Source organism: Oryctolagus cuniculus, chromosome 2 (assembly GCF_051225735.1).
Source record: "Oryctolagus cuniculus isolate XC-2025 breed Fujian yellow rabbit chromosome 2, ASM5122573v1, whole genome shotgun sequence".
Classification (NCBI taxonomy): Eukaryota; Metazoa; Chordata; class Mammalia; order Lagomorpha; family Leporidae; genus Oryctolagus; species Oryctolagus cuniculus.
Window position 1 is genome coordinate 49551918 of NC_142868.1, and position 9304 is coordinate 49561221.

Below are 9304 nucleotides of genomic sequence, written 5' to 3' on the forward strand. Positions count from 1 at the left end.
GGCTCTGCACCCGCATGGGAGACCAGGAGAAGCACCTGGTTCCTGGCTTCAGATCAGCGCGGCGGCCATTGGAGGGTGAACCAAAGCAAAAGGAAGACCTTTCTCTGTCTCTGTCTCTGTCTCTGTCTCTGTCTCTCTCTCTCTCTCTCACTGTCCACTCTGCCTGTAAAAAATTAAAAAAAAATTAACTGAAAAATTTTATGTGTTTTGCAAATACAATATAATGCCTTGAAGTAGACATGCTAATTAAATCTAGCTGATTAACAATTGCATTACCTCCTGTAGTTATCATTTTTGTGGTGAGAACAGTAAATCCTCTTTGTATTTTTCAAGAATTTAGTGTATGGTCATTAACTGTAGTCCCTATACTATCCAATAGATCTCTTAAACTTATTCCTTTCATCTAATTATATTTACATATCGTTTGACTTCTTTCTATCTTAACTACTTCAACCTGGTAACCACTTTTCTCCTGTATCTGTGAGGTCAGTTTTGAGAGATTCAACATGTGTCTTTCTAAGCCTGACTTATTTCACTTAATAATAAATCCTCCATATTCAGTCATGTTGTCATGAATGATTATTTTTAATGACTGGGTTGTAACCTGTTGTCTTATAGCACATGTTCTCTTTTCCATTCATCTGCTGATGGACACTTAGGTTGATTTTATGTTTTGGCTATTGTGAATAGTGCAGCAACGGACATGGTAATGCAGATGCTATCTTCGACATGCTGAATTCATTTTCTTCAGATACACAAAGGGGCTTTAAAAAGTTCATAGAAAAATTCATACTATGAAAATGTGTAGAGTTAAAATTTTTTGAAACAAAATAGTTATTTTTAAATTCCACTTTCCATGAACTTTTTAAAGTACCCTCGTGTACTCAGTAACAGGATTCTTGTGTCATACGGTAGTTATTTTTTTCTGAGAGATGTCCATACTGTTTTCCATAATGGCTGCAATAATTTAGATTCAATGGGTGGTGCACTTTCAAATGACAGGCATCACAACCACCAAGCTGCATTTTTTTTTCCAGAAAGTCATCTGCAACATCTTGTATTTGGAAAGATCTTGCCATACTATGCATCTGCCAAAAATTCACTGGGTAACTGAAGGGAAGTGATCCCTTGTCAGCAGGCCCAAGCTTCTCAGGTACAAAAGGGAATTGAACTTTGAGATGTTTTATACCTCTGGCATTTGAGATGTTTACATAGGGTCATTTAGTGGGCATTGTATAAAGGAGGAGAGATCAGTGTCAACACAGCTTTGCTTTTCCATGTTCTATCTGATGACTGGGACACTTTCATTATTGAACAGCTGCCATCCCTTCTACCATTATCGACACCAGCCTGTGGTAGGACAGGGGCAGAGGCTTGGGGCTGACCTCTGGTTAATGGGAACTGAGTGTAATCAATCACATTAGCTCAGTGGGGAGCTTTGAAAATTACATTAGCTCATCCAACAAAAGTGAATCAGCCAATAATTTATGTGATGGATTTGCAATGAGAATATAGAGGTCTTTTTACCCCTCTTCTTTGTGTCTTTCTGATAAAGAAACAAAAGGAAAGCCAGCCCAAAATAATAACAATGTCACGTAGAATTTATAGGTTATATTTGAATAGAATTTCATCCTCTAACTATTGGCTTGGTAAATGAAGACAAGAATATTTTAGGCAAGGATTTTTTGTTTCTTTTATATAATCTACTAAGGTTCCTGGTAAATATTTTAGATGAATGTTCTAATGGTTATTAATATATATATATTTTACTTATTTGACAGACAGAGTTAGGCAGTGAGAGAGAGAGACAGAGAGAAAGGTCTTCCTTCTATGGTTCAACTCCAACTCCCAAATTGTCGCCATAGCTGGTGCTATGCCAATCTGAAGCCAGGAGCCAGGTGCTTCCTCCTGGTCTCCCATGTGGGTGCAGGAGCCCAAGCACTTGGGCCATCCTCCACTGCCCTCCCGGGCCACAGCAGAGAGCTGGACTGGAAGAGGGGCAACCGAGACTAGAACCCTGTGCCCATATGGGATTCTGGTGCCACAGGCGGAGAATTAGCCAAGTGAGCCATGGCGCCAGCCCCTATTAATATATTTTAAAAAGGTAACAGTTTTGGAATATTGATTGGATTTGAAATCCTTACAGGAACATTTCTATGCTAAGTCTTTATAAACCAGTAGTATGAATGAGAGAGCATGAAATATTATTAGTACCATGATTTTAGAGACTTTAGCTCTGAGTGTGGATGAGTGGGTAAGTAGGCATTTATTTGCATGGCAGCATTTAATGAGAAGCAGCTATGTATTAAATATATTAATTTAAATATGTAGCTCAAATACTGGGCTAAATATTTTATAGGTAATATGTTAAGAAATCTATTGGAGAGATTATTTCACAGATGAGAAATAAACTTAATCAAGTTTCTTACATTCCTTAATCAAGTTGCCCTGTAACTGACAGATGATTGAAGAAAACCGCAGAGCCTTGAGCAATACTCTTGATTCTGGCTATATATAAAAATCACCCATGGGGCCAGCGCTGTGGCCCAGCAGTTTAAAGCCCTGGCCTGAAGCGCTGCCATCCCTTATGGGCACTGGTTCTAGTTCCGGCTGCTTCTCTTCCAATCCAGCTCTCTGTTATGGCCTGGGATAGCAGTAGAAGATGGCCTAAGTCCTTGGGCCCCAGCACCCATGTGGGAGACCGGAAGAATCTCCTGGCTCCTGGCTTCGGATCAGCTCAGCTCTGACTGTTTTGGTCATTTGGGGAGTGAACCAGTGGATGGAAGACCTTTCTCTCTGTCTCTACCTCTCTCTGTAACTGTCTTCCAAATAAATAAAATCTTTAAAAAAATCATCCTTGAATTTATAAACAACTACACCATCATCAACTGTAATAACAATGACTTGTTAAGTCATCCTTGGGAGAGAGGCCATTTTTACTTGTTTGCTTTTTTAAAGATTTATTTTTTTGAAAGGCAGAGTGACAGAAAATGGGGGAGAAACAGATCTTCCATCTGCTGGTTCATTTCTCAAATGGATTCAATGACTAGGTTTGGTTCAGGCTGAAACGATGAGCTCAGAACCTCATCCAGGTCTCCCATGAGAGTGGAAGGGACCCAAACACTTCAAATATCATCCTCTGTCTTCCCAGGCACATAAACAGGGAGCTGGATTGGAAGCAGAGCAGCCAGTATTTGAACCAGTGTGCTACTGGCATTGTAAGTGGTGGCTTAAGCAGCTGCACCACAATACTGGCCCCTATCTTTAGCTTTAAGGGATTTCCTCAGCTCCACAGGAAATTATTATGGGTAGCCAGAACTGACAAGGGTGACTGAGAGTCAATATGGCATTCTAGGCAGATTGTAGTTTTTAAAAACACCCTAGAATATAACTAGTAATCATAAATGAATAGAAATTTCAGTGGCCTTCAGGAGATAACATGCTGATTTTTTGGTAGTAGACAATTATCAACCATAAATGTGCAAATTTCAAGTCAGTCTCTGCACTGCAAAACCTTAAGATTTTTCAATTAGATTTATTGGAAGAGTTAGTGTTCCCCTCTTCATTTCACAAAGAAGAAAGGTAAGGAGAACAAACTGGCACTCTGCAGTTCTGTGAAAGGAAAGAGAAATTCCTCCCAAGCAGGTTAAGCTGCAACCACCCAGGTAAAAGGAAGCCCCGCCGACTTTGGAGAAGGATGAGGATATACAAGGAGTTGGATGCAGGAGGCAGTATTATGCAGGTGGAGGATGGAGAAATGGGACCCAGGAACTGTTTCTCAAACTCAGGCAGTCTGTTTCTCTCAGCAGTTCAGACAATACCTGGGGAGAGTTGTGTCTGGTCCTCTATGTTACCTGTGAAGAAGTACATGGAAAAACGGGATGATGTTTTGAGACAATGACAAGGCCATTAAGGGATGAGAACAAGTCATTTTATAAATTGCTGGAGGAATTTGGATAATCCCTTGTTTCTGAATGGGGAACAACAGATTTCTGGGCAATTTAAAAATCTTTAAAAAATATTTGAAGATCAAACAGAAACATTATATTTTATCCAGCTGGGCACAACTGAAAGCCATGAACAGGAGAGAGAAGTATACATGGTTTACTTAAATATGAGAAACTGTTTCCAATAACCAAAAATACCTGGATTAGTTATAGGGTATAAGTAAAATGACAGGGATTGGCTATTACATTATTACTGAAGCTCTAAATTTGATTTGAACTTGGATTGTATTTTAAAATTAGAGAACTTTAGTGTCTCTTGAAACAACTTGTCACAAGCTCTGGGAAGGGCATGGTTAGTCCCAGGCAGAGTATGTGTTGCCTCTTAGCTGTATGGCTAATGGATAGATAAAACAGATAAAATCATGCTGTTTCACATAGGAGGGTAGAGAATTGTATGCTGCAGTAAGCCAATATTTAATTGCTACTTACAGAAGCTAGATAAATAGTCATTAGTCACAATGTGGAGGGGACTGATTAATCAAGAAGCTGAAAGCAGGGAGCAGGAATATTCAGAGATGATAAAGTGCTAAGATGAGTTTCTGGAACAGATTGCTTATGGCTGTGACTTCTGCGTGATCCCAATGTTTTCATAAATGACCTGGGTCTTTTCAAGTCAGTAGGGTTGACTTTTAGTTAATTTTCACTTAAATGGTATTAACCACTTTCAAATTATGTATTTTACGTTTTCAACGGACTGGATAGTACTTAAGTCTCAAAACAGTTGTATTTTTGCATCTGGATAAATAAAAATGATTTTAGCATGGCAAAGGAGAGGAGCCTCTGAATTAGAAGTCAGGGAACATGGTCCTGATGAAAACAACTATTTCACCTTAAACAGATCATGAAAATTTGTGAGTCAGTTTTATCACTGGTGCAATGTCTAGACTAAATATGATTGTGATGCTCAATTTTTCAAGTTTAAAATTATGTAATTACATTTTTATCCCTTAATTATTATGGCCACTATCCTTATCTTGATTCTTGGTGTCACCTCTCACTTAACCTGGGACTCAGTCTTTTTTTATGAAACGTTCTTAGACAAGGATTTTAAGTATGGAATAAAGACATAGTCTGAGCCAATTACGTTTGTGATGCTCTGAAAAATTAGGGCTATAACTCAGATGACACCAGCATTTCTTTGAAGTCCTGCCTTGTTAAGATGTCATGGCATTGGTGATGTTATCCTTCCTCACCGCGAATAATACTCAGGCAAAGTTACACAGCTCAAGTGTAAATTCAAAAAGACTTAAAATTATTAAACATTGGTTTTGTGTAAGTCATTTTTAAATGCTAACTTACAAATATATTGACTAATGGTGCCCAGGGATTTCCTTCACTATATAGATCATTCCTATGTCCTGGGCAGTATGTAGTGTCTATTCTGTGGAATCTCCACCTCTACTTCCTACAACCCAGCTGTGAAAGCATTGTGTCTAGACTACTAGGGGGCAAGGGGATGCTCTTCCTGTGTTATAGAAAGAGTGGATCTGGATGGGATGATGACTTTACTCTTCCTCATGTTAAGTATTTAAAATACACCCTTACAACACCAGTTTTTGAAAGTTTATGATGACTACAAAAGATTGTATGAATTTGTATGAGTGGTCGGCAAAAAAGTTTATGAAAAAGTGGGCATTGTGGTGCAGTGATTAAGACACTGCCTGGGATACCTGCATCCCATATCAGTGCCTGGGATGGAGTTCTACAGCCACTTCCCATCTAGTTATTTGCTAATGTACCTGAGAGGCAGATGGAGATATCTTTCTGGCTCTCCCTCTAAAAGCTGAAAGCTAAAGCAAATTTAGTGAATTATAGGTATAATAGATAAAATGTAAAATGTAGGCATAATGTTTTGCTATTATTAAAAATACTACTATGAAAGTTTAGGGTGTGTCCCCTATTGCTAATGAGAAGAAATTGAGTCTACAAGAAGGAGAATGTCTGGGTCATTTAATTTCTATATATTGAGCTTTATTTATGATGTAATACCAAATGATTTTCCATAAAAGGCTGGTCAATTCATTAACACTATATCTTCATAAATGCTTGAAATGCTCAGACTTCTTAATTTTGCCAATCTAGCAAATATAACATCTATTCTGCAAATATAACATCTATTTAACTTAGAGTTTTTAAAAGTTTTGAATACAAAATATTGTATGGATATGTATGATTGGTCTATAAAAAGTTTATGTATGCATGTCATTTTAGTGTTAATTTGTATTTCTTGATGACTAACAAATTTGGTGCTCATTTTATGATTCTTGGTCATTTTTATTTCTTATCTTATGAAATGCTAGTTTTCTAAATTCACCTGGGATTCTTAGTTTCAGGTTGAACTTGAAGCTCCTTTATTCATTTGGAATAAATTTTTATATATGTTGAAATATAGGAAAAAGATTCTATCCTCTACATATGAAAATGCAAATCAAATCTGAACATTATGATTAGTGGCACATTATGCCTGTGATTATAAAGCAAGGTGAAATTATATTGCAAAAATTAAAGGAAGAAAAAGCAAGGAGAGGGGATTGAGGGAAGAAAGGAAGTATGGTTATCTTAGAATTATATTAATGGAATACATGAAATACTTTTTCTTTATATTAATAAAAATTCAAAAAAAGACATCTCATCCCAGTTAGAATACTTATCAAAAAGATAAAACATAAAAATGGCTTGCAAGGATGCAGAGAAAAAGGAGCTCTTAACCCCGTTGATGGGAATGTAAGCTAGTGCAGGCTTTATGGAACGCAGTATGGGAGTTCGCTCCTTGTTTTTGAAGATTTGTTTTGAAAGGCAGAGTTCCAGGGGAGGGGTGTGGTGCAGAGAGAATCTTAAATTTGCTGATTCATTGCCCAGATGGCTGCAGCAACCAATGCTAGGTCAGGCTGAAGCCATGAGCTAAGACTTTCATCTGGTTCTCTCATTTGGCATCAGGGGACCAAACACTTGGGTCATTTTCCACTGCTTTTCCCATTAACAGGGAGCTAGATTGGAAGTGGAGCAGCCAGAACAAGAATTGGCACCCATATGGGATGTTGGTATTGCAAGTGGTAACATTATGTGCTACACCACAACACAAGCCCCGGAAAAGTCCTTTAGAAAAGCTAAAAATGCATGAACCATATGATACAACTATTTCATTTCTGGGTATATATATTGAAAGGAAATGAATTCAACACATCAAAGAGATACTTGTTTACTTGTGTTTATTGTTGCACTATTCACAGTAGTCAATATGAAAACAGTCTAGATGCCCATCAGCAGATGAATGGGTAAAAATGTGTAAATACGCTTTCCAAGCCAATAATGTTCCAGCAACATGGTGAACGTTCTGAAAACCCGCCGGACCTTCTGTAAGAAGTGTGGCAAGCACCAACCCCAAAAGGTGACACAGTATAAGAAGGGCAAAGACTCTCTGTATGCCCAGGGAAAGCGGCGTTATGATAGGAAGCAGAGTGGCTATGAGGGACAGACTAAGCTGATTTTCCGGAAAAAGGCTAAAACTACATAGAAGATTGTGCTGAGGCTTGAGTGTGTGGAACCCAACTGCAGATGCAAGAGAATGTTGGCTATTAAGAGGTGTAAACACTGAATTGGGAGGAGATAAGAAGAGAAAGGGGCAAGTGATCCAGTTCTAATCTTCGTCTTCTGTTTTGTTATGAAGACAATAGAATCTAAAGGTTACCACTGTTCACTTCATTTGTTCTTTTGGAAGGGAATGAACCAGAGCCATCAATAAAACTCCTCTTGGAACATTAAAAAAAAAAAAGTGTAAATACACAAGGGTTCTCAGTTTTGAGATGTTCCCTAGGTTGCCTCACTAGAAACCTGAGGTGTTAAAGTAGTGCTCATAAGGCCTATTTTTGCCATAAGTGCTTGATCTTTGTCTTGTTCTGTAAACCCCAACAGAAGCCACTCTGATAATCTTTTTATACTCTTATCTTGTGTATGTGCAGCTTATCCTTGTGTCAGACCCAAACACAGACTTCTCATCTGCACATCTCCTTCATCTCTGCTACTTTGCCCTGCAGATCCCAGCTACTGCAGCCACTTCAGCTTTCCTGAGACTCCCACTCTTTGCTTGGAATTCATGCTAGAGTTTGGTTGAGAAATTGTCCCAAGAGAGCCAATATGATTGACATTGCTTCATGAATTGTCTTTCTCTTATGGCTTACAGTAAGTCCTTAATAGCATGCTTTTTGATGCTCAAAAAAATGCCTCACATATTTTGTGAATTTGTTTAAATTTTTTTATGCAGAAAGTTAGTCCAAAGCCAGTTACTTTGTCCAAATTGGAGCTGGGACTTTCATTCCATATTTTGGTATATCATCAACCACAGTGAAAGCCTGATTCCTGTAATATCAATGCAAATAAATATTTCCTTAATGGTATTTTGATCTTAGAATATATCTTTTAAAATTTGTATAGTCAGAGTACTGTATTCAAACCTTATATATTTTATGTGGTAATGTTATTAATTTGATATATTATAACTTTTTCTTGTCATATTTAAGATCTTTTTGATTTAACTTTTAATTTGTGAATAGAAACTATAGGTTTTACTCAAGTCTATAAAAATGCTTATTTGAAGTCTCACTCCTATATCTCTTTCAGAGCCTTCTTTTTCACATTTATAGATAAGCTAGAGATTAATGATAAAAGTTATTTTGTTTTTCTTTTGGAAGAAATAATATTCTTGAAAGTTTTTAAAAACAATTTGTTTTTATTTGAAAGAGTTATGCAGAGAGACAGACGGGGGCAGAGACAGAAACAGAGGGGGAGAGAGAGAAGGGGAGGGGAGAGAGTTTTATATCATGTTTTGGTCTTATGTGGGGAAGCTCCCTCTCTCACTATTTTTTAATTTTTTTCACTATTCATTCTTTCAGATCAAGCTTTAAAACTGTTTATCAAATCCCAGTGGGCCATTCTTAGATTGCATGTACAGATAGTTTGAGGAAACAGTTAAATTTTGCTTCCATGGAGGAAGGAAAGCTGAGAATAAGACACCCTAAGTAAGCTCAAGTGAGGTGCTCCCATGGGTTTCAAGACAAGGTCACAGAACTTCTGTGTATCAGTGTTCCAAAGGCCAGGGTATATGGGACAGGTTTTAAATTAGTCCGAGTCTCCTGTCCCTACTTCATAGCCATTTCCTGATAATTAGGCTTGTAGGTTGTTAACGTAGCAATTTTGAAAAAATTGCCTGTTGGGATGGTATTCAGTAAGTTGTATCATGGCCACCCCCACCGAGATGCTTCTATCTGTAAAACAAGCCTACATTCTAAAGTTACTTAGTT

General features: G+C 37.7%; 1 pseudogene; it reads left to right on the forward strand.

The window, feature by feature from the left end:
• The first annotated feature begins 7324 nt into the window (after positions 1-7324).
• LOC100353333 (large ribosomal subunit protein eL42-like) lies at positions 7325-7660 on the forward strand (annotated as a pseudogene).
• The last annotated feature ends 1644 nt before the right edge of the window (positions 7661-9304 follow it).